The sequence below is a fragment of the Malaya genurostris genome, chromosome 3 (genome assembly GCF_030247185.1).
Source record: "Malaya genurostris strain Urasoe2022 chromosome 3, Malgen_1.1, whole genome shotgun sequence".
NCBI classification, from domain to species: Eukaryota; Metazoa; Arthropoda; class Insecta; order Diptera; family Culicidae; genus Malaya; species Malaya genurostris.
The window spans coordinates 129,666,437-129,691,088 of NC_080572.1; the positions used below are offsets into that span (position 1 = coordinate 129,666,437).

The window sequence follows — 24,652 nt, forward strand, 5'->3', positions numbered from 1 at the left end:
TCTATTGAAAAAATAAAACCAAGACGCTTAAAATGTAGAACCGATTCAAAACGGTTCAACCAATCTTGTATGCAAGAATTCGACTGAGAAGAACCGTTAATAACCGCTAGGCGAAATTCTCTGCCGGAAACGGTTGTTGCATTGTTGTCAGACTTTCGGGCAGAATTCCGGCAAAAATGGCTGGCAGACATAGCCAGCCGTCTGGGGGGAAATCTGCCCGCCGCGTACAAGTGGGTAGTAAAGTATCTTATACCACCTACTAGTTTTTAACTACAAGGGTACAAATAATCTGGCTCTTCAAATTCCATTAGCATGTGGTAGTAGACAATGCTATATATAAATCATTATGTATCCACGTCGACCCTGAACTATTGTTTCTGACATTTCCCACCGTTAGATTTACTTTTGAAAGTCGGCATGAAACGACACGTTATATATTGTGCTTGCAGAAAAAAATCAGAAGTGACCTCTCCCTCGCCTGATTATATCCCTCCAGCGAAGTTCATTCAGTCTCAAACTCATTGATTCCTAAACATACATTATCAACTTAAAGTGCATACAGGAAGTAATACTCTTTTGTTACGTGCTCCGTTAGTGGAGGCAAAACAATTCATTCAATTATGTTAAAGCACGTGGTTCATAATCAAGACAACAAAATATACATGATGTGACATGGTTCTTTCAGTTGATGAATAGCAAAAGACAGTTGAAGACAAACACGAGAAAAGGTCCTAATGACAAATGACAGTTTCTCTTTGTTTACTTTCTCTTTCGAGTATTAGGGTCTTTCGATCTAATACTTCACATAGGATAATAGCAACAACCAACAACTTCCGATATGCACTGTAGAATTTGTTGGAAAGTATTTGTTGCCGTTATAATTGAAAGAGAAAGTAAACCAAGAGAAACAGTCATTTGCACTTGGGACATCTTCTAATGTTCATCGAGAGTTCAGTTCAACTGACGTCGCTCGGAATCATCACTGCGCTGGACTGTCCAGTGAATTGCAGGTTAGCAGGGCTTGTATTGTGAATCCTCAAACGAACGAAGCAACAAAATACATTTGCTGTGTACACTTTGGTTGATATAACTGAACAAATTTGATCACATTTCAAACATACATATATTCTAGAAACACTGAAAGCAATGTTCTTTAAATTAATATTCATCGGAACTTAAAGTTATAAATCTAGTTTCCTCATAGGCATCTGCAATATGAGAACCATTCATCAAATGTTAATTTTTACGCACACATTGTTATTATTAATTTAAAGTTTATTTATACCCGGTTTTAACCTTACTATGGTCTTTCGCCCGGTTGGGCACACATTGTTGACATTACTCATACACTAACAAAATGCAAATTTATCAAAAAGTAGATGTTTATCAAAAAGTAGATAGTGACACCAAGTCAATTAGTTTGTAGATTTGTGATAAGGAACATCAGGTAGAAATATTTTTCTTCATTGGAAATTCAAAACTTGTAAGATTATAATTGAATAGTTCTTAATTTCAATTTTCTGTAGTTTCCTGTAGAGGTATCAAACAAAACTTGTAAGATTATAATTGAATAGTTCTTAATTTCAATATTCTGTAGTTTCCTGTAGAGGTTTCAAACATAGGAAACAAATCACCGGTGGCAGTAATCTTTATTTACGAACGGAAGCGGAAGTTTGCAAAAAAACTTTTGCTATAAATATTATTATTAATATTTCTTTAACATACTTGACGATGAGAGTTTGAAAATTGCATTGTTATTGTCATCATGATCGGTCGTGTCTCGTATTTTTTCCAGGAAAGACTACAATCTTATATCTATTTGTATAGGCGATCGTTCTACCCAAGAATCATGTGTCGAGCTAATACACTGTTATTGTAAACTTTTACAATATACGTTGTGCGCTTTCCAGATAATTTTAACCTTTTCTTTTGCTGCTATTTAATATTTATTTACATTTAATATTTTATTTATTATCCATTTTTAGTCAACATTTAAATACAATGGCTACACACTTAATTTTTAATGCTGAATCTCGGCAAAAAAATGCCGAGATTTGCACAGCCGATAGATCGGTAATCATCTCAGCAAAATAATAATTACTGAGAATCTCGGCAATACCAAGTTTGTTAACTGTCAATTATTGCCGAACTTGTCAGCAGCAATTTTACTGTTAGCTTGGCAAAAGCGATCATGATCGAATAATGAATTGCCGAGTCATCAGTAATCGAAGGTAGAAAGGATTTTTCTTAATTATTTATGAAATAAATATCACAAAAGCTAAGATTGGGGGAAAAGGGTTTTTTATTGATGTCCATTTTAATGCAATATACAAAAAGCAAAACAAACCTCAAAAGAAAACATCACGGTTAAAGACAATTATTTCCAGTGCTCCTCAACGCATCTTCCTGAAAATAAGAAGACTTTTGTAAGTATATATGAACAGCAGAATTTTTTATTTCACTTATCTTCTCAAGAAATATAAGAATCTCTTACCTTCATCCAATGTAAATTATTTTCCCGCTCCACCAGCAATGGCTACGTGGTGTTTTACACATTTGACAAGAGACATTAAATGACAAGTGCTTCACCGAGTTTCAGTAAAAGCTATCACACTGTTCGAAATCTCGGCAAACGGATTTGCTGATTTCGGTATATTTGTTGTTTTCTGACAAGCTCAGCATAATATTTTTCCAAACTTCGGCAAAAGAACGCGCTTTACCGAGATATCAGAATAATACATTAACGAATTTCAGAAAAGAGCATATGGATTACTGAACAATCAGTGAAATGTCGTGTTGCCGATTTAATTCGGTATTTCATTATGCCGAGCTCAAGAATCTGTTTTAAGTGTGTACAATATTTTAGTAATACAGTTTATAATTTTACATCTATGGTATTATCTGCTTAGTCTATGTTTTAATTTTATTTCTTATTGTTTCAGTTCTACATTGTTAGTGACTTTTATTTCATGTTGGATTTATATTCTTGAAATTGTATATTTTTATCTACTTAACCTAAATTAACCTAACCTAACTCTAGCTGTAAAGCGCTCTAATAATGGCATGTTCAGAAGTTGAACATTTGTTTTTGAATTTTGCTATTTAATGAACTCAGCGTTGCTTAGTTTAGTAACATAACGGGAAATGGGTTTGATGAAACAGATGTTGGTAACGGCATATTTTTTTTGTTTTTTACCGTATGACATTTTACGGTGCAACCTCATACAATGCTTCGATGGATCAACACTGTTTAGTACGCCTGTCTGAACATGATTGATTTCGATAATTAAACAGTTTAGGATCAACGTATCAATAAAATCCGAAGGCAATGGAGAATACGATTTTTTATTCCCGTCTTTAAAAGCATTAAAATTCAATGATAGGTTTTCGCAATATTGAAATTCTATAAGGTTTTGAAGTTTAAAACAAAAGTATTTCCATGCTAATTACTCAAATGCGTGCTTTCAAATGAGCGTATTATTTATTGTAATGCGCATGCCGAATTAAGATTCCAGCATACATCAATATTGTTTGTTTACATTTTTTCCACATGTCGATCAGAAAACTTTCAAGTCATCTAATTATTAACCAATATACTACAAGTTAAGATAAATAACTTTAATGTGTTTAATTTAATATCATATCTGTGATAATATAGGTACGGGCAAAAGATTTAAAGAAGTTTCATGATTTATCGGTTCATCTCAAATACATCTGTAAGCATATAGTGTGTGCGTCTGAAACAAAAACTACTTTACATATTACAGAAAATTATATAACCATTAATGCAAAATTATAATGCTGTACAAATCCAGCAGTTTCATACCGAAAAAAGTAAATAGTAGTGTAAGAGATGATCAGTAAACCTTGAAATCAGACTAAGTAAAAGTTATGAACTGATTTTAGAGTATTAAGAGCGATGTATAATTGCATAAAAGTGTTATTGAATTGTGAACGCAATTGTTTTATATATGTATTTGAGAGTGATTAAGATTAAGGAAAGCGTATTTTTATATCACAACTAATGCTATGCATTTGAAGTTATTCAAATGAACTACACAAGTTTGTCATACAGAATATGAATAAGTGATCGAATAAGAAAATGACCTTTATTTTAAGTATCTGGTAAGTAGGAATGTTTTGACAATGCGTTATTAAATGCATTCACTTTTCAAAAAGCGTTGTAAGAATTTGTGTGACCTCTATTATCAAGTGTAATAATAAGTACACCGGTAAAACTGAGCGGCGAGATTATTGATTTTTGTTTATTTCACCATTAGTCATGAAAGCTGAGTGTTCACAAAGCAGAGGAACATAATTAACGTATGTTGAATCATGTTGAAAGTTTTCTCATCATACAATAAAAACAATAACAATTGTTAGTTTATCGAGTGAGTGAGAATTAGAAAGAATTTAACCAGTAGATCTGTTTATTTAAGCCTTATGCTTTTCAATGTTTAGATGCATCGTTTTTATGCGAAAAAATAATAACAGAGATCACCAGACTCTCCACGTGTTGTATCGGCGTCTCAACTAATCAGAGATGCCAGGTCAAATCTATAAATCACAGTAGAATGCAAAATATTCTAAGGTAAGGGCACAAGTTTATAGATTTAGTGACAAACAAAGTTCTAATCAGTTTCAGTTTTTTGTTCGAAGAAAATTTACTCTTTGTTGGCATTTTGTTATCAGATGCCTAATGTGTCCTCCCCACGTGCATTTGAAATCAAACCACACCCCGAGGTATTTGAAAGTTAAAACCTGTTGGATCATTCTTCCCATCATATGAAGCTGATGCTGCGCGGGATCATGCTTTCTTGAAAAGACGACCAGCTCTGTTTTCTCCGCAGAGTATTCGATACCCAGATGAACAGCCCAAACGGACAATTTATCTAAGGTATCTTGCAATGGTTTTTGCAGATCAATAGCTTTGGGTCCAGTAACTGAAACCACGCTGCCAATTGTCTTAGTGTAACCCGGCGATAAGACCACAATTAGGTTAAAACCGGGTCTAAATAAATCTTTTAAACTAAAAAAAAACTTGTCTTAGTGTACATGGGGTTACGAGACAGCTGTCAATGTCAATGTTTACATAGATACATTATACATTATACAGGAGCGGACTGAGGCATGAGCCTTGCGGGAGACCCATGTAGCAAATTCGCCATGTGAAAAATACATGCACTTCTCTGACAAAAGGTTGTGCAAATAACTATTTATAATCGCTGGAAGTCCATGTTGGTGGAACTTGTCTGAAAGAACAGCAATGGAAACTGAATCAAATGCTCCTTTAATGTCTAAAAATACAGAGGCCATTTGTTGTTTTTGAGCCAAGGCAATTTGGATGTCAGACTAAAGTAATGCAAGGCAATCACTCGTCCCTTTTTTTCTTCGGAAGCCAAACTGAGTATTTAACAACAAACCTTTCGTCTCGACCCAAGTGTCGAGACGTCGAAGAATAATTTTTTCGAACAATTTTCTGATGCAGGACAACATTGCAATGGGTCTATATGAGTTGTGATTGGAAGCTGGTTTCCCCGGCTTTTGAATGGCGATAACTTTCACTTGCCTCAAGTCAGGTGGAACAATATTTTGCTCAAGAAACTTGTTGAACAATTCCAACAAACGTCTTTTTGCGAGGTTGGACAGATTCTTCGGCAAGTTGAGTTTAATTCTGTCCAACCCAGGAGCGTTATTGTTACAAGATATGAGTGCTATGAAAAATTCCATCATTGAAAAGGGGCTATCAATGGTACCATTGTTTGGAGAAGACTCCCTAATAATGCTATGCGTAGGAACAGAATCTGGACAAACTTTCCTCGCAAAATTAAATATCCATCGATTCGAGTATTCCTCACTCTCATTTCCTACGTTACGATTCCTCATTCGTCTGGCCGTATTCCAAAGAGTGCTCATTGAGGTTTCTCTTGACAAACCTTCCACAAAATGTCTCCAATAGCTGCATTTCTTGACCCGAAGTATGTTCTTGTACTTGGTTTCTAAAACCAAGAATTTTTCAAAATTCTGAGGAGTTCCTCCTCCTCGTTTTAAAAACGTCTTGAAAGCATTTTGTTTTGCGTGTTTAGCATCTGAGCACTCTTTGTCCCACCAAGGGTTTGAAGGTGTTCTGTTAGACGATGGACCAAGAAATCGTTTGGTTTGTGCTTGGCCTCCAGAATCGAACAAACGAGGAAGTCATATTCTTCAAGTGGGAGGAGCTCTTCCGTTGAATTTAAGATACTTGACATACTACTTTTGAATTTGATCCAGTCACATGGAATATTAACTAAATTAGCAATGCCTTTGTTACTGCCTTATTGAGATGATGATTGGTAAATGATCACTACTGTGTAAATCAGGAAATACTTTCCAGGTGCAATCTAGTCGAATTGAAGTCGAGCAAAGAGATAAATCTAATGCACTTGGACGTGCATGGGGTCTTGGAATCCGTGTCATGTGTACCCATATTCAATACTGTCATGTTGAAATTATAGCAAATATTATATATTAAAGATGATCTGATATCATTGTAGCATGCGGGCCACCCGCCGGGCTTTCGTAGCCTGGGGGTGTTTCCCGCGGACCCTCACGGACCGAAGGATGTGGCCAGCGCTAAATATTTACCAACACCATCTGGAAGACTCGTGCGATATTGAATTCATCGACCACTGCCGATCGCCAGCTGAACGCTGGATTCTCGAGAAGTTAAGATCACATATTCTAATGATACTATTCTAGTTTTCTGTTAATCGTTAATTAAGATTAGAAAATAACCTTGGCATCTTAGAGCTTAAGCAGTGTGCCTAAAAATATATTGTAATATTGATTGTCCTTTCCTTCAATGTTTATTTGACAAGCAACAACTTTTATACTAGAAGTCGACGGAATGCTTAACCTATAAAAGGAATAACATTTCTTAATTCCTAAAAGCACTCCACCATACGGGGAGTCTCTATCGAGACGTATAATGTTAAAGCCATTAAAATTTAAGGCTATGTTTGATGTAAGCCATGTTTCGCACAAAGCAAATACACCACATTTTTAACTATGCAACAAAACTTTAAATGAATCAAGTTTTGGCATGAGGCTTCGACAATTCCACTGATTGAATCATTTGCGGGCGGATGATAAATTATCCATTCAATGATACAAAACCTGAAAGAACTAGCCATTGAGCTTATAGCCGTTTCAAAAAGTTCTAGCTATTGGAAGGAATGCCGTTATAATAGTCTTTAGAGGTTCAGAAATATTGAATGCTGTGAAAATCCATTCTACAATTTCCGAAAACTTCAGTAATATAGATGGTAGCTGTGAAATTGAGCCCACTGGATTATTGTCTTTTCTTGTGCTAGTTCCTGGATTGGTTTGTGAATTTGACAAACCAGGAGGCACAGATTTTGATTTTAAATTTGGCTTTTTAGATTTAACACGGGGATCTTTTTTTGAAGGTGTATTTTTTTTATTAAATAACTATTTATTGGAATATGAGTTAAAATTAAATTATTAAGATATTAAGGAATATGAGTTAAAATTAAATTATTAAGATTTAAATTGGGTCTTCAGCCACAAGTGGTGACTTTTCAGCCCTATTATATATATATATATATATATATATATATATATATATATATATATATATATATATATATATATATATATATATATATATATATATATATATATATACATATATATATATATATATATATATATATATATATATATATATATATATATATATATATATATATATATATATATATATATATATATATATATATATATATATATATATATATATATATATATATATATGATGATGATGATTTGGTTGTTACCATAAGGACATCATTTACTTCCGCAATTCTGAGATTTTTGGGTAGGGAAAATTCTAAACCTACTTGTATTGTGTAATGGGGAAAAGGAAATTATATACTAACTTACTAACTAATACAGAGAGCGAATCGATTCAATTGAAGATTGCATCGATTTTTGTCGGAATTTGCTTATAATATTATGTGACATTACCTCTAATGGTTCTATATTTGTGAGTCTGTGTAACTCATTTGTACTAAACCAGGGAGGACGCTTCAAAATCATTATCAGAATTTTATTCTGAATCCTTTGAAGCGTTTTCTTCCTGGTGGAACAACAACTCGACCAAATTGGTACTGCATAAAGCATGGCTGGTCTGAAAATTTGTTTATATATTAACAACTTGGTTTTTAGACAGAGCTTCGAATTTTGGTTTATAAGAGGATATAAACATTTAATACATTTATTACACTTTGTCTGGATTCCTTCCATGTGATCCTTGAAAGTGAGTTTTTTGTCATACGTTAAACCTAAGTATTTAGCTTGATCAGACGATGTCAATTCCAAGCCATTCAATTCGAGATGTGATTATTGTTTGGTTTAAGAAAAGAAGCTCTTGGCTTATGAGGAAAGATAATTGCGTTTTTGCTTTGGTTTAATTTTCCATTTTGACAGATAATCACTGAAAATATTTAAACTTCTTTGTAGGCGACTGCAGATCACTCTTAGATTTCTACCTGTGGATAACAGACTTGTGTCGTCACAGAATAGTGATTTCTGACAACCAACGGGTAGATTTGGAAGATCAGAAGTGACAATATTATACAAGATTGGAGCTACGCTCGAACCTTGCGGAACACCGGCTCGTACGTGTAGCAATTTAGATTTACAATTCTGATAGCTAACCTGAAGAGTACGATCAGTTAAATAATTTTGAATCATTTTGATCAAATAAATAGGAAACTGGAAATCAGACATTGTTGCTATTATACCTTTGTGCCAAACACTGTCGAATGCTTTTCCTATGTCTGGAAGAGCAGCTCCAGAGGATAACCCATAAGATTTATTTGCTTTCATCATGTTCGTGACTCTTACGAGTTGATGAGTAGTTGAATGTTCATGACGAAATCCAAACTACTCTGGTAAAAAAAATTGATTTCTCATTTATATGAGACATCATTCTCAACAAGATATTTTTTTCAAAAAGTTTACTGTTAGAAGAAAGTAAGCTAATTGGTCGATAACTTGATGTTTCTGCTGGGTTTTTATCAGGTTTGAGGATAGGAATTACTTTAGCGTTTTTCCATCTTTTTTGGAAGTAACCTAATATAAAACACTTGTTGAAAATTTTAACCAGGAGTCTCAAGGCAACATCGGGAAGATTTTTAATAAGAATATTAAAAATTCCATTATTACCAGGAGCGTTCATGTTTTTAAGTTTCCTAATAATTGATTTAATTTCATCAAAATTCGTCTCAATAATGTCATCTTGTAATAACACTTGAGTTGAAATATGATCATATTTCAGTGAGACTTCATTTTCAATAGGACTCACAACGTTCATATTAAAATTGTGGACACTCTCGAACTGCTGAGCAAGTTTTTGAGCTTTTTCGCCATTCGTAAGAAGTATTTGATTTCCTTCCTTGAGAGCAGGAATTGGTTTCTGAGGTTTCTGAGGTTTCTTAGAAAGTTTCCAGAAAGGTTTAGAATACGGTTTAATTTGTTCAACTTCTTTAGCGAAATTTTCATTTCGCAAAAGAGTAAATCTATGTTGTAGTCTGAATGTTACAGGAAGATGATCTGAGTCAAAGTCAGCATGTGTAATCGGTTCACTACAAATGTGACTTTGATCCGTTAGAACCAGATCAATTGTAGACGGGTTTTTCACGGAAGAGAAACAAGTCGGATTACTGGGATGAAGAACTGTGAAGTAACCAGCTGAGAGTTGATTATGAAGTATTTTACCATTACTGTTATTTTGCCTGGACATGCTTAGCATTTAAGTCCCCTATTACGAAAAATTTCGGTCGATATCTTGTGAGTTTTTGCAAATCGCCTTTAAAGAAATTTAATTGTTCGCTGTTGCATTGGAATGGCAAATATGCTCCAGCGATGAAATAAATTCCATGAATGGTTTCAACTTCGATTCCCAAGCTTTCGATAACTTTAGTATTGAAAGAAGGTAAAATTCGATGTTTAATTTGCCGTTGGACAAAAATGGCAACTCCACCACCCATTCCAGTAAACCTGTCAAATCGATGAACCACATGATGTGGATTACTTTTCAATTTGACATTTGGTTTAAGAAAAGTTTCTGTCACAATGGCATTATGGATTTTGTGAACTTTGAGAAAATTATAAAATTCATCTTTTGTTTATTTTGTTTATTTATTTTTTATTTATTTTTTTTTTGGGAGCAGGAAAAAGCCCGATGGAGATGAAACTTGGCAATCTCTCTCTCCAGCAGGCATAAAACCTCCTCATCTTTCGTATCAACAGATTACAATGATCCAACAGATACAATAAGGCTTAACACTAACAATAAAAACTTATAATTAAAACTAAACCTATAACCCTATATCTAGTTGATGACACCAAGCACTACAGGGCAACAATAGTGTTCTTGCTTCAACTGGCGGAGAAAAGGGGATAGGTAAATGGATGATGAAGGTAGGTGAAGGGGGTGGAAAGTAAGCATGGTCGAACAACGGGGTTAGAATCGGCATGTAGATCTAATTAGTGGTCGAAAAGATGGTGGAAGACGGAGAGAAAGACGGGGTTAGAATCGGCAAGTAGATCTAATTAGTAATCGAAAAGATGGTGGAAGACGGAGGAAATAAGGATGTGCGACCGGGTTAGTATTTGCAAGCGAATCTGATTAGTTTCCAATAGAAATAAAGAAGACGAAGAAAATGAGAAGGGGAGCGAAAGGGTTAATATCATCGAGCGAATCTGAGTAGTTTCCAACGGTGATGGGAGAAATTTTTGTATTTTTGTACAACCATCACTAGGTTGAACAAAAATACAAACGGTTACAGACAAAACCTGATCCAAAGTTAATCTGACAAGTGGCAATGAAACAATCGTTTGATCATATTTCGGGATAGATGAAAGTCGAAAACATTGGAGCAGTTATTGAATGTCCTGCACATACTGGAAAATGGTTCATTGTAACCATAACTTGTTCGTGCAATGGGTAAACTCAAGAAACGATGAGAGCGTAGATTACGTCGATGAATGTCCAAATTAATCAATTGCAGAAGTTCGGGACAATCGATACGTGATTGTAATAAATCAGCAACAAAAACGGCTTTGGAGACATTCCTACGAACAGATAGTAGATCCAGGTCAATAAGCTTACAACGATCTTTGTAGCTAGGAAGATTAGTGGGATCCCTCCAAGGTAAATTGCGCAGAGCGAATCTAACAAATTTACGCTGGATAGTTTCGATGCGTGCAATGTCGATTTGATAGTGATGTGCCCAGACAACACCTGCATATTCTAGCGTCGAACGGATAAGAGCACAATATAATGCCTTAAGACAGTATACATTAGTAAAGCTCTTGGTAACACGAAAGACGAAACCCAATAGCTTGGAGGCCTTCGAAATCACATAATCGATGTGACTTTTGAAGTCCAGCTTGGAATGATACCCAAATCTTTCACGGAAGATTCACGTTTCAGTATATTGTGCGAGATGCTATAGTCGTAGGTAATCAATGAGCGTTTACGAGTAAACGACAAAACGGTACACTTCGAGGCATTCAAAACCATTCTATTATCCTGACACCAGTTTGTGAATAAGTCTAACTGTGCCTGCAAATATATAGTGTCTTCTTGACATTTAACTAAATAAAATAGCTTGAAGTCGTCTGCGAAGGATAGTTTGTGGCATTTTAATATGAAGTTGAGATCATTGAGGTAGAGTAAAAATAAGAATGGACCTAAGTGACTGCCTTGAGGGACTTCAGAATTGACAGCGAAAGGCACTGTAATGAAGTCTCCGATCTTTACAGACATTTCGCGACCAATTAGATACGACTCGAGCCAATTTAGCAACGATTCACTGAAGCCAAGTCTATTGAGTTTTGCTACTGCTATTTGGTGGTTTATTTTGTCAAAGGCTGCAGAGAAATCAGTGTAGATTGCATCAACCTGTAGGCGTGCTTGTAGAGATCGAACTATAAAAGAAGTGTAGCAGAGTAAATTTGTTGTAGTTGATCGTTTCGGCATGAATCCGTGCTGAGTTTCTGAAATGTAGTTGTTGCTGTTGTGTTTCAAGAAATCCAGAACTATAGTTTCAAATAATTTAGATACGGCACATAATGCAGCTATACCACGATAATTGGATACATCGGCTTTATTTCCCTTCTTGAAAACTGGGAAAATAAATAATTTTTTCCAAATATTTGGAAATGTTCCTTTTTTTTTCATAAATACGTTTATTTCTTAAGGCAGTTTACATAAGTTTTTCTTCGCCGTAGCATCACTTTTACATAATATTCTTATCCTAATTTAATTCTATCATAGTCACAACGTTTTGCATTTATTAAAACATATTCTCTTATTACTTAAATATCATCTTAGGTAACTCGTCATTAATTATGAAATCTACTCGGAAATATTATTTGAACCAAACGATTAACTTCTATAAATTATAAAATAAGCTGTTATTTTCAGACATTTTGTTAATAATTTCATAAACTGTTTCGAGTTTGTTTGTATCATTACATTATTTTTATTCTAATTTAGCTATTGGTTGAACTCATGGACGCAGCTGGGATCAGAACTAAGTCTTGAAAGGGGCCTTTATTAAATTGAAACTCCAGTTTTCTTTATGAAATGATAAATAAGTTTCATGTATGAAAGGTCATGACAAGCAAGAATGTCTCGAACTGGGATATTGGATAGTCTACCTTGGGTACGCAAAGAATTTATTAGTTGAGATCTGACATCACGATACTCCACGCATGTCCAAACGACATGATCAATATCTCGATAACCTTCGCCACAAGCACAATGATTAGTCTCGGAGAGCCCAATTCGAAGGAGATGTGCATCTAACGTGTAGTGATTGGACATGAGTCTGGACATCACACGAATGAAATCTCTACTCACATCCAGTCCCCTGAACCATGCCTTTGTCGATATTTTCGGAATAATTGAGTGCATCCACCGACCCAGATCATTTTTATCCCAAGAAGCTTGCCAGCTGGCAAGTGTTCTTTGGCGAGACGAGCTATAGAATTCGTTGAAAGCAATTGGTCTCTCATAAATTTCACCCTCAATAGCACCACGTTTGGCTAAAATATCGGCTCTTTCATTGCCAGGAATGGAGCAATGAGCCGGGACCCAGACTATAGTGATTAGATAATTATTGTTCAATATGTCGTTCATGCACTGTTTTATTTTGCCCAGGAAAAACGGTTCAGTCTTGCCTGTCATGTTTGAGCGAATGGCTTCAATTGCACTCAGACTATCTGTGAAGAGGAAATAATGGTTTGGAATTAATGTGACGATTACACTCAAACTATAATGAACTGCTGCTAGCTCTGCTATATAAACAGATGCAGGTTCTTGAAGCCTAAATGAGGCCGAAACATTATTGTTGAACATACCAAACCCTGTCGTTTCTTCAATTCGCGATCCGTCCGTGTAAAACATTTTCTCAGAGTCAATATGCCTGAACTTACTTGAAAATATTTTTGGGATTTCCGTCGAACGTAGATGATCCGGGATTCCACGCACTTCGCGCTGCATGGATGTATCGAAAATTAAAGTTGAGTCAGGGACATTTAGGAGGCTGACACGGATAGGAATATATCTTGAAGGGTTGATTTCCTGTGACATATGGTTAAAATATACTGTCATGAATTTTGTTTGAGATCGAAGCTCGACTAGTCGTTCGAAATTATTAATTACCATGGGATTCAGCACCTCACATCTTATTAGCAGGCGTGATGAAAGCTCCCAAAATCGATCTTTTAATGGAAGAACTCCCGCCAGAACTTCAAGACTCATTGTATGTGTCGAATGCATGCACCCTAAAGCAATTCGCAAACAACGATACTGAATTCGCTCCAGTTTGATAATATGAGAGTTTGCAACGGAACGAAAGCAAACGCATCCATATTCCATCACTGAAAGTATCGTTGTCTGATACAATTTTATTAGATCTTCCAGATGAGCACCCCACCAAGATCCTGTTATTGTTCGAAGAAAATTTACTCTTTGTTGGCATTTTGTTATCAGAAACCTAATGTGTCCTCCCCACGTGCATTTGGAATCGAACCACACCCCGAGGTATTTGAAAGTTAAAACCTGTTGGATCATTCTTCCCATCATATGGAGCTGAAGCTGCGGGGGATCATGCTTTCTTGAAAAGACGACTAACTCTGTTTTCTCCGCAGCAGGGTTTGGATGAATGAAGCAGTGAAGATGAGTATACATGCTTCACAGTGTATGATATTCATGAATATACCTGCTTTATGAACCATGTCGCTTTTGAGGAAGCGTGAGCCTTGTTGCTTTATTGAAGTGGCTGTCCATGCACGAGAATAGAAGAGAGCGAACAATATTCACCCCTACTACTGTTTCTCCTTCTCTCGGTAAGAGAGAAGCTCTAGCCCCATAATTCACTGCAAGCAAATTAGCTTCACGGTGCAAGATAGTGATGAAGATTGAATATTCAGTTTTCGCTAGCAGACTGATGACTGGCTCTTAACTGTCGCATGTTTCTTCGAGGTCCGAACGCGATTCACATTTGTTTATACAAAATTGCACATACAGGTGTGCACTGCCACCGCTAGAGCGTTTATTAGAGTAAAGGTTTTGCTGTAATTGGGACATGTGTTTCTTACAGCTCTCGAAGCTTATAGCAATATACAATGAAAATTCAATGAAAAAATGTTCAATGCGGAATACTGATTAAAAGACTTATTTTTCATCCTACTGGTTGATTACCTATCATGCACTACCACGATTAAACCCAATTAAACACTATTCAGCAGGAATTTGATTTACACAAGTAACAAGAGTTCAGGAGCTAGTTTCTCTCTAACAGCCAGCAAACGAAGCATTTGTTTGTTTGCAGTATCTGGTGAGATCACCAGATCGCCATTGCGAATTGCTTCGCTCCTGTTACTTCTGTTTGTAATATTCAAGTATAACTAAGAATTCTTACCCTCTACTAACGAGTTGAATAAGTGATATGCAACAGTTTTCGTGGCATAAAGTCATCATTAACAGCCGTTCGCGTCGGAGAGCCAGTCATCAGCCTGTTAGCGAAAACTGAGTATATAATCTTCATCACTTACTAGCCCCGTGAAGATCGTTAGCTTGCAATGAAGTGTTTGTGAGAAGAACGACGTTCAGGACCACGAGAGAGCAAACTATATTCACGGCTACTGTGCTTCATGAAGACACTAATACCAGCACACTATACCATCTGTGCGTATGTGGAATATATTTGCTTCCACTAGCGTTTTGTTTGTGTGGTTCTTTTTGGCTGAAAAGGCGTCCTCTTTGTGAGCGGTGGAATTGTTCGTTCACAATGCAATGGAAACTATATATTCATTCACCGGTGAATGAATATTCCAAACCCTGCTCCGCAGAGAATTCGATACCAAGATGAACAGCCCAATCGGACAAGTTATCTAAGGTATCTTGCAATGGTTTATGCAGATCAATAGCTTTGGGTCCAGTAACTGAAACCACGCCATCATCTGCCAAGAAATGTTCCTGATCTAAGAGAAATATTGAACAACATCGACAGTGGAATAAGAAGACTCTTTGAGCACTTTTTTAATACTAATGAAGGAATACCATCCGGTCCAGCTTTGGAAGATGATTTCATCTTAATACACGCTTTTTCAATCATAGCAGTAGTTATGAAAGGGTGAGAACTAGTTGGAGACCGGCTAGGAACATTGATGATAGCCATGGAGATCTGATCACTCGAAAGAATTTCATTGGAGAATACACTGCTGAAATGTCGTTGAAATAAGTAGCAAATCTCAGATATCGCCGATGATTCAACGTCATCAAGAAACATCTGATCGGGTAGTCCTGATTCTTTCCTTTGTTCGTTCACGTGGTTCCAAAATCTTTTAGGGTTGATTTTTAGATTATTTTGTACTCGAAGAAGGTGAGCATCGTATAACATTCTGTTCAGTCGTTTATAGCGGTTGTTAAGGTAGATATAGTGAGATCGCAATTGAAGCGAAGGCCGTTTGGATAATTTTCTTAGTGCAGACCGTTTAGCGCATTTACAACGTTTCAAGATCGGATTTGCCCATGGGGGATGTATCGGTTCACGACGAATTTTTTTTGGTATAAATTGATCGATGGAGTACGAGATTACATGAGACCATAACATAGCAGCAGTGTTGCAGTCGCCACTAGAAAATAAGTTTTTCCAGTTCAACGACAGCAGAAACTGGTTCATAGCATCGAAATTTCCATTTTTAAAATCGTAGTATGTCGCTTCGGAAATGGCATTGAAAACGATGGGCGTGTCTTCTGGTATAGTGATTTGAAGGGGTGGGTGATGGCGACAAGTTTTAACTAGTGGAGAAGGTGCAACGGTTATGGAACATTTATCCGATAATTCATAACTGACAAAACACAGGTCCACAAGCCGATTGTTGCTGTTGTAGTTATTGTTCAGTTGAACTAACCCGGCAGTATTGTAATCGTCCAGGAGTCGTGATGTAATATTCGTTTTAGAAGAAGATGTAGCATCTGTGTGTAGATATTTACAAGAACCGTGAATCCATTTAATGCCTGGTAGATTAAAGTCTCCCAAAATAATGATTTTGTCGTTTAAACTCATTCGATCGCTTATCGACAAAAGTGAACATAAGTGTTGTTCAATCATGTCAGAATCATTCACGCGATCAGGCGGAAAGTAAAGCACACACATGTATAACGTATGATGTGAGAACAAAAGAGCAATCCAAACTTGCTCAACATTGCCACAGTTTGAAAAAGTTATCAAGCGCGAATTGAATTTGGAACGACAAGCAATTAAAATACCTCCGCCGCTCATTTTGCAACTGTTAGTTTCGTTCCGGTCTTGTCGGTACACAGAGTAGGAACTATCGAAAATCTGCTTGGATAACGTGTTATCATTCAACCAGGTTTCAGTGAAAGCATAAATATCGTAAGCAGCATCGGAACAGGCGAGATAGTAGTCAACAAGAGAGCGATGTATTCCACCAACATTCTGGTAGTAGATATTCAAACCAGTGTCTCTGCTACTGCCTGATACGGTGTCGGTGGTTGTGGGTAGATCGACGGTGTGCGGGGGGCGATTTGATGAAAAGGAACTGGTGCGGTTTGCCGAATGAGACGAGGAGCGGGGGGAAGCAGTCGAGGTGATTGAATTTGCGTGCTGGTCATATGATAGTTTTGCGATCGTTTGGGTAGGGACCGAGAGGAACTCGGTCGGCGAAGGGGTAACGATTGAACAGTTGATTCTGCTCTCCTTTCGGATTTGCGCTCTAAAAAAGGGGTTATTGTCACTCCATTTGGCCAGAAATTATAAGATGTGATAAGTTGCTCAAAATCTTGCGGAACACTTAATTTAAACGAAATAAATGACAGTGGCCTATCCTGGTGCTGACTAACAAGCTTAAAGCACAAAATGTCGCTACGGTTGCAAGTAGTTCGATTTTGAATATAGCTAATAATATTCTCTTCTGTTTCACTAAGTAAAAATTTAGTTAAATAGTACCAGTTTCGATTAAAAATGTTGCTTGGTGTCTGGTTTGGAACTACTAGAAGAGTAGTATTTTGTGTATTAATTGAGTGCTATTGATCATAGGTGATGGGCTATGCGTAACATTAGAAATTATCTGTCCCTGACTTGTAGGAGCTAAATGGAACTGAATGGGGCCTACATATGGAATGTTTGAGATAACAGATATGGGTCTGGAACCACTAGATGATACCATAGTGCTTGTAGCATAGGAATTTGTGTATTCTGATTGCGATGAGATGAATCGGTGTCGTGGAATAGTATTCATTTGCGACTTAGGTTCGGCAAGTCCATGGCCATGGAATGTACTCACTGTGTTGATGGTGCTTGCTGAATTTCTACTGTTCACAGAGGCGATATCGGTTGGCGGTGGTTGTGGAATTAAATTAACAGTGCTTGTAGCGGGTTGTGCTGGAGCGTTGGTATGATCATATGTAGGGTTGGTAGACATGGAAGTGATGCTTGGCTGTGACAATAAGACTGTTTTAGCGCTGCAGGTAGCGATAGGTGCTGGATGTACTATTGTAGCAGCGAATGATGGCGACGGTAGATCAGTATTGATGTTTTCAATATTCATAGCAGTAGCTGGTGGCATTGGTGTTGTTGTCGAAGTAGCAGTTTCATCAGTGGAGAAAGTTATCAGATTAGCCGAATGATTGTTTATATTCGGATCTGAAACGAGTGGAGTTATAGTATTTGAAGTAGAAAGGTTTGAAATTGGAACGTCGACTCTCGGAATTTTTTCAGGTTGCGATAACGATGGTCTGCTGATACTGCTAGTTCGAGGTCGTTTATTTGTATCTTCCATTATAGATTCGAAAAGATTGGTTAGGTTAAGCTGTAGGTCATCCAGGCGTTCGAGAAAAGGAGTGCTATCGTTGACATAACGTTCGGCAGGGTCACGTGAAACAGATCGATGTATACAGCTTGATCTGGTACAAACATTGGAATATGAGCGGCAAAACGACTGCAATGTATCCGTCAAGGTTCCGATCATTTTCAAGGCAGAGGTAGTACGATGGAGAATCAATTGTATAGTTTCATCGGACAACTCGTTGCGATTGGAAACTTCCCGGCACGGTGTGCATAACCAAAAAATTCCAGCACATTCTCGAATGGATTTAGCTAGCGAGTTGTTCAAATTGACGCACTTGCCGTGGAAACTTTTAAAGCAGAAACGGCAAACTATTTTGGTACCTCGGGTACTAGAAGAACCAAAACAAACGACGGCATCACATTTGTTCTTCACCATTGTGTTGGTTGCGGCGTACGGTAGATGTCAAATAAATACTCGCTCGAGTGTGTGAGTGGTAGAAACCTTGACAAGCGTAACAAGAACTGCTGTCTTCTGAGTACCAACGAATAATTTATTCAACAATATCGCACTATATGTCCAGCAAATCGGTAGAAATATGACTCGAATGCAAAATAGGCGTTATCACACTGAATGCAGCGGAAAAACTCTTCACTCGATTTCAAAGATCGAGCATTTTAATTTAAAATATTCAAATAATTATTTAATATCACTGATAAATTTTAAATTCATTATAATATTATTTGCAAATTGCCATCCGATTTGAAATGCTTCAAAAAGTGATGAAGTCGAATTCATTCGGACGATCATTTGAAAAAGTTGATCTTGTAGGTAGATCATTTTATTTTCAGTTATATCGCCTAAATCAACTTCATTTAAAGAAGCGAATGGCATTGAAGAAATATTGGTAGGTAGACTGCCATTAGAACTGCCTTAGAAGAAGATGTTTGGCCGATATACCTATTAATAAATTGTTTTCGGTAGAAGATGAACTGCAAGGCGGTCCTGTGTTTTGATTATTTACATTAGAAGAATTAAAGGGTAGATTTCTACCTGTTATACTGGCATAAGTGACATTAGAAGAAGATGACAGAGATATTTTGGCCCACTTTAGGATTGATTTTATTTTGGCCCACTTTATAAAAATATCCACCAAATATTGTAATATCTTTAAAAACCCCTTCCGCAATAGGTAATTTAATGTGATTAGCTTCAAATTGATGCAAAATGAGTTACTTAACATCGATAAAATCCGATGAAATCGATAAAGTTTGTTAGGTGGGCCAACATATATGAAGTGGCCAAAATACCTCTGTTACCCTACCTGTCAATAAATTGTTTTTGTTAGAAGACGAATTGGCAGGCGTACCTGTTTTTTGTTTTAAATTCGAAGAAATAAGTGCCTTAGAAGAATTAGGCGTGGCATTTGTAACGGTTTTTTGATTTTCAGGTATGTTCTGTAAATTTAAGGTCGTTGATTTGACTTGTTGTCTAAGCGAACGAGCGTTTAAAATTTTTTCCCTGACAGGAAATTTCAAATAATTGGATTTATGATTTCCATCGCAATTTGAACATGAAAATTTATCAGTGGTTTCATTCATTGGACAAACGTCTTTCGAATGCGATTTATCACAATTCAAACACCGTATATCCATATGACAATTTTTGGTTCCGTGGCCGAAGCTTTGGCAACGACGACATTGCGTTAAGTTTGCAATACGATTATGTCGTTTATAATGTTCCCAATGAAATTTGATGTGGGAAATGTAACGTACTTTTTCTAAAGTTTTCAAATTATTTACATCACTTCGATTGAAGTGTATTAGGTAAAGTTCATGGGAAATTCCAGAGCGTGGTTGAGAAGTACCATTCGCTCTTTTTTTCATAAGTATTACTTGGGAAGGGGCAAAACCAAGCAATTCTTTTAGTTCACTTTTAATTTCATGAATACTTTGATCATTTGATAAGCCTTTCAAGACAGCCTTGAAGGGTCTGTCTGATTTTATATCATATGAATAAAATTTATGAAGTTTCTCGGACAAATATTGTATAAAACGTTCGTAATCTTCCAATCCATCAACCAAGACTCGACATTCTCCTCTTCGTCCGATTTGAAATGAGACTTTTACTTCCGGAGAAAAGTAGAAAGCTCAGTACGGAATGCTTTGAAGTCGGAAATCATCACCGTCACTGGTGGCATAAATTGATGTTTCTTCCCAGAACGACAAGCGTCGGGAATTTTTGAAGAATTTTCTTCTATGTCGCTACAATCGGATTCAGGAAGAATCTCGTAAATATTGTTAGACGGCATAGGATCAGCGGAAGGGAAATCCGTCCGTTGTCTTTTATTTTTACATTCAGATTCTATAAGATCGTGAATGCTATTAGAAAAATGTTGAATAACGGATTGTGATTTATTCCGTATTGAATTATTTTTAGACTTAGGCTTGTTGCCTTTCCGGTTGGACGCAGGCATTTTTGAAATGACTGGAATTTTGAATTTTGAAGTTTGAATATTAGTTCTTTGAATAGCTAGCCTTAAAATGGCTGATTAATTTCTTAGTCTCTCTAATATCACTCTTTGTATCACTTAGTCACTCTAATATCACTCTTTTTATCACTTAGTCACTCTAATATCACTCTTTGTATAGCCTTGAGAAAGGCTGACTAATTTTTAGTCTTTAAAAAGACTGTTAGTGATTCAGGTAGCCTTGAAAAAGACTGAAGCCTTGAATCAATGAAACTCTAGGTAGCCAGAAAAAATTTCCAGGAGCCAAGAGCGAACGACTGTTCAACACCGACTGATTTGAAGGTGTAATTATAGGTGTCTATTTTGGTATTTATGGTTTGTCAATCTCCTTTTAACAGGAGTGCAAACGAGGTATCTTCACTATTTCCGTCAGAGTCAGCTTCCTCTGGTTCCGCAAGATTCGAAAAACCGTTTTCGGAAACCAAAGGTGGGACATAAATGATCATTTTGAGCATTTCGGCATATGTGCGCTTTGAGCGTGCTTTTAAAGAAAGCTTCATTTTGTCCTTACGCAACTTAAATGCAGCGCACACTGAAAGATCACCATGAGGACTCTCCCCACAATAAACACATTTTTCAATATATTTATCGCAAAGATGATCCTTATGAGGCCCTTGACATTTTATACATTTCGACTTATTACTACAGTAAGTTGCTATGTGGCCAAAATTTTTGCAGCTCGTGCAATTCATAACATTTGGCATGAATAGTCGAACAGGAAGGCGAACTATATCGATGTGGACATGGCTAGGTAAGGCAGATCCAGCGAATGTTACTCGATACGAATTTGAATGTCGATAAGTTTTGTTTCCTTCTTCGAAAGATGCTGAGTACAAAATAGACTATCCATGGGCCCGCAGAAGTTGCATTGTAAAACTTCGTTCTCTGCGAGTTATGAACCGTTAAATTTTCGCCTGGTGACAGAGATGGATCTCCTGAATTCTCATCCATTAGATCATCCATTACATAAATATGTTTAAATCATTGATCTCTACTGAATTATATAAACGAGAATATACTTTGAAGTGAAATAAAATATAATTATAGATCTACCTGTTAGTCGCTTTCTGCTTTCCACAGCTACTCGGTATGAAGCTCGCTCCAACTATTTCAAATTTGCTGTGTTCTATCTCCGTTGCTTTGCTGTCGTGATCTTCGCTGAGCTTGGTCTGTACGCTACCTGTACCTGGCCTTATATACAGCATTGTAGCTCTTGTTGACGATTAAGTGTGATGCTTCTTGTGTAGCACCACACGGTAATGCTTCGTTTTGTCCACCGAAACCGGTACTGTACACCATACGAACTAATACCTGGTGGTTGTCTCTGCGGCTTTGCGCTGATGCGCCCTAGCACCTATGTGCCTTAGCACTTCTGTGCCTTTACACCCCTTCGTCTTCGCACCTCTGTGTCTGAGCACTTCTATGCGCCGCACCTCTGTGTCTCTTCACCACTGTGCGTATGAATGGGATGGCCTTCTTCGATTGCTTTCAAGTCGGGAACGCCCCGAATGATAGCTGTACACCAGCCTTTGCTGCGTTTGCAATTGGCGCAGGCGGGTTTTGTTTACCTGCAACTAAAGTTGCCTTGACTCGGTGGGTTTGCGTCAGCAGTTCAACATAATCTGCTGACGCACTGATGAATCGAAGACGAAACGTAAACTTAAGTAAAAATGGTTATGTGCACCTAGCATAAATTTGGAGGTAAAAGCAACCTTTTTCCCCTTCAAATTACCACAATCTGTACGGCCATTAAGCCGAAACTTTTTTCGTTCGAGACGTCAGTTTAGACGTTACACTTCTTGTGTACAAAAAAAGTGTCTTGCAAATAGCATTAACTTTACGTCTGCGCACTGATGAGTCGAAGACGAAACGTAATCTTAAGTAACAATTATCTTGCAGATAGAGCATTCCAGATTTCTCTGAATAATGCACTTTCAGAAAGATTCTTGCTGGTGTACCCCAGGGAAGTTTCCCAGGTCTCATCCTATACAACTTTTTTACATCAGACATCCCACCTCTCCGGGTGTGGTGTTCTGTCACAATTTGCTTATGACACTGCCATTTTTTTACAAGGGTCGTGTCATTAATGCTCTGAAGAATAAACTACAGACAGGTTTGGACGCTCTAACTGAATATTTTACAAGCTGGAAAATTGTGATCAATTCAGCAAAAACTCAGGTCATATTGTTTCCACATTCAAGATCTCCAAAACTTGTTCCATCAGACGAATGCCTAATACGATTCGGTGATGAGGTCATCCAATGGTCCGACGAAGTTATCTACTCACCTCTGACAGACATCTGATATTCAGGTCACATGTTGACAAAATCGTTCAAAAATCCGCTGATCTGTAGAACATGTAAACATTGCCTGAAGAATCAGATGGTTGTCTATAAATAAATCATTTATTCCGCAATTGAATATGCAGTCCCTGTTTGGCGGGGCTGTGCACGAACGCACAAACTTAGGCTTCAGCGCATTCAAAGTAAGATCTCAAAGATGATTCTAAATCTACCCCCTTGGACAAGAACTAGTGAAGTACATGAGATGGCCTCCCTGGATATACTAGCACAAAAATTCGAACAATACTGCACGAAATTTGAAGAGAGATGCTCAATCTCTGTAATACAAATAGTTCAAAATTTGTACGTATTAGGTTAAGGATATTTTAGGTAGATATTTTAATAAAATAAAAACAAATATTATGATTAAACATTAGTATGCAAAACAAGAGTAACTAAAACATCTATTATTAATAACGAAATAGGTCGAAACACTTGTACTGTAAAACGTTGATGTAATACACAAAAATAATATCAATGAACAAATATTTATGAAAAAATGCGAAATCGATCATGTCTTCTTATGCGTTGTATATAAGCAGACGTCAGGGCGAGAAGACGCATTCAAGCAGCGGCATTGGAGAGCGCATCTTCTGCGTGGTTGAAAAAAAGGAACGCATAGGTCGTAGTTCTCATTTGCCTTCCGGTCGTCAAGGCGACAAGACGCATTAAACCAGTTTGACATCATTTGGCACTGGGAGCCGATGTGTTGCGGTTTGTTCGCAAAGCTAGTTTCAATTCAAGCGAGAGCGATTGCATCAGACAGCAGAGCTTCTGGTCGTTTGCATTGGAGAGAAATAAAACGAGAAACGAAAAGTGGACAACATCATATAAAATCAGTCGTTCTAATGGCTCTAAATGTTATCTAAAGAACTATTAAGATTACATCTTTGCAAATCGAAGGTATAAATCATCAGTTTAATGAAAATCCAAAATAATTTGATTTGCTTCGTGCACTTTTCACTGTGCAAAGTTCTAGTTTTGAAAAGGGGGAAAGTTTCACAGTTCACACAATCGATCAACTATTAATTCGATCTCAAAAGTATTAAGAAATCGTGTCAGTTTTATTCGTATTCACGACATCCAGTTATTTCTCTGACATTACACACCCGTAATTTTTATGTACAGTGTTTTCTTGTTTTGTGTTTTCATTGTATAATGTACAATTTACCCCATCTATCTTTGCTACTTTGAATGGTCATGTGTAGAATGGATCAAGTTTCTTCCTGTTTTCGTTTGTTAAATATACTATATCGTTGGTCGTCAAATCTATTGCATTCCACTTGGTGTCAAGTTTTTCTTTTCTGTTGAATTTGTGTTCTAATAAGTTTTGCTTTGCTATTTGATGCGATTTCTGTAATTTGAACTTAAGCTGTTTCGAATAATC

At 36.8% G+C, this 24,652-nt stretch overlaps 1 protein-coding gene across 8 annotated transcripts in view; it reads left to right on the top strand.

Moving 5' to 3' along the window:
• Positions 1 to 3,527: 3,527 nt before the first annotated feature.
• LOC131437262 (zinc finger protein OZF-like) overlaps positions 3,528 to 24,652 on the top strand; it is a 320,204-nt gene continuing 299,079 nt past the window's right edge. The window contains exons 1-2 of one of the 8 annotated variants that reach the window (XM_058606491.1): positions 4,301 to 4,391; positions 4,462 to 4,591. The gene's annotated coding sequence lies outside the window, so the exon portion shown is untranslated. Of the gene's footprint in view, positions 4,126 to 4,300; positions 4,592 to 24,652 lie in introns of those variants that run through there. The other 7 variants (XM_058606493.1, XM_058606496.1, XM_058606489.1 and 4 more) reach the window with 7 other exon arrangements.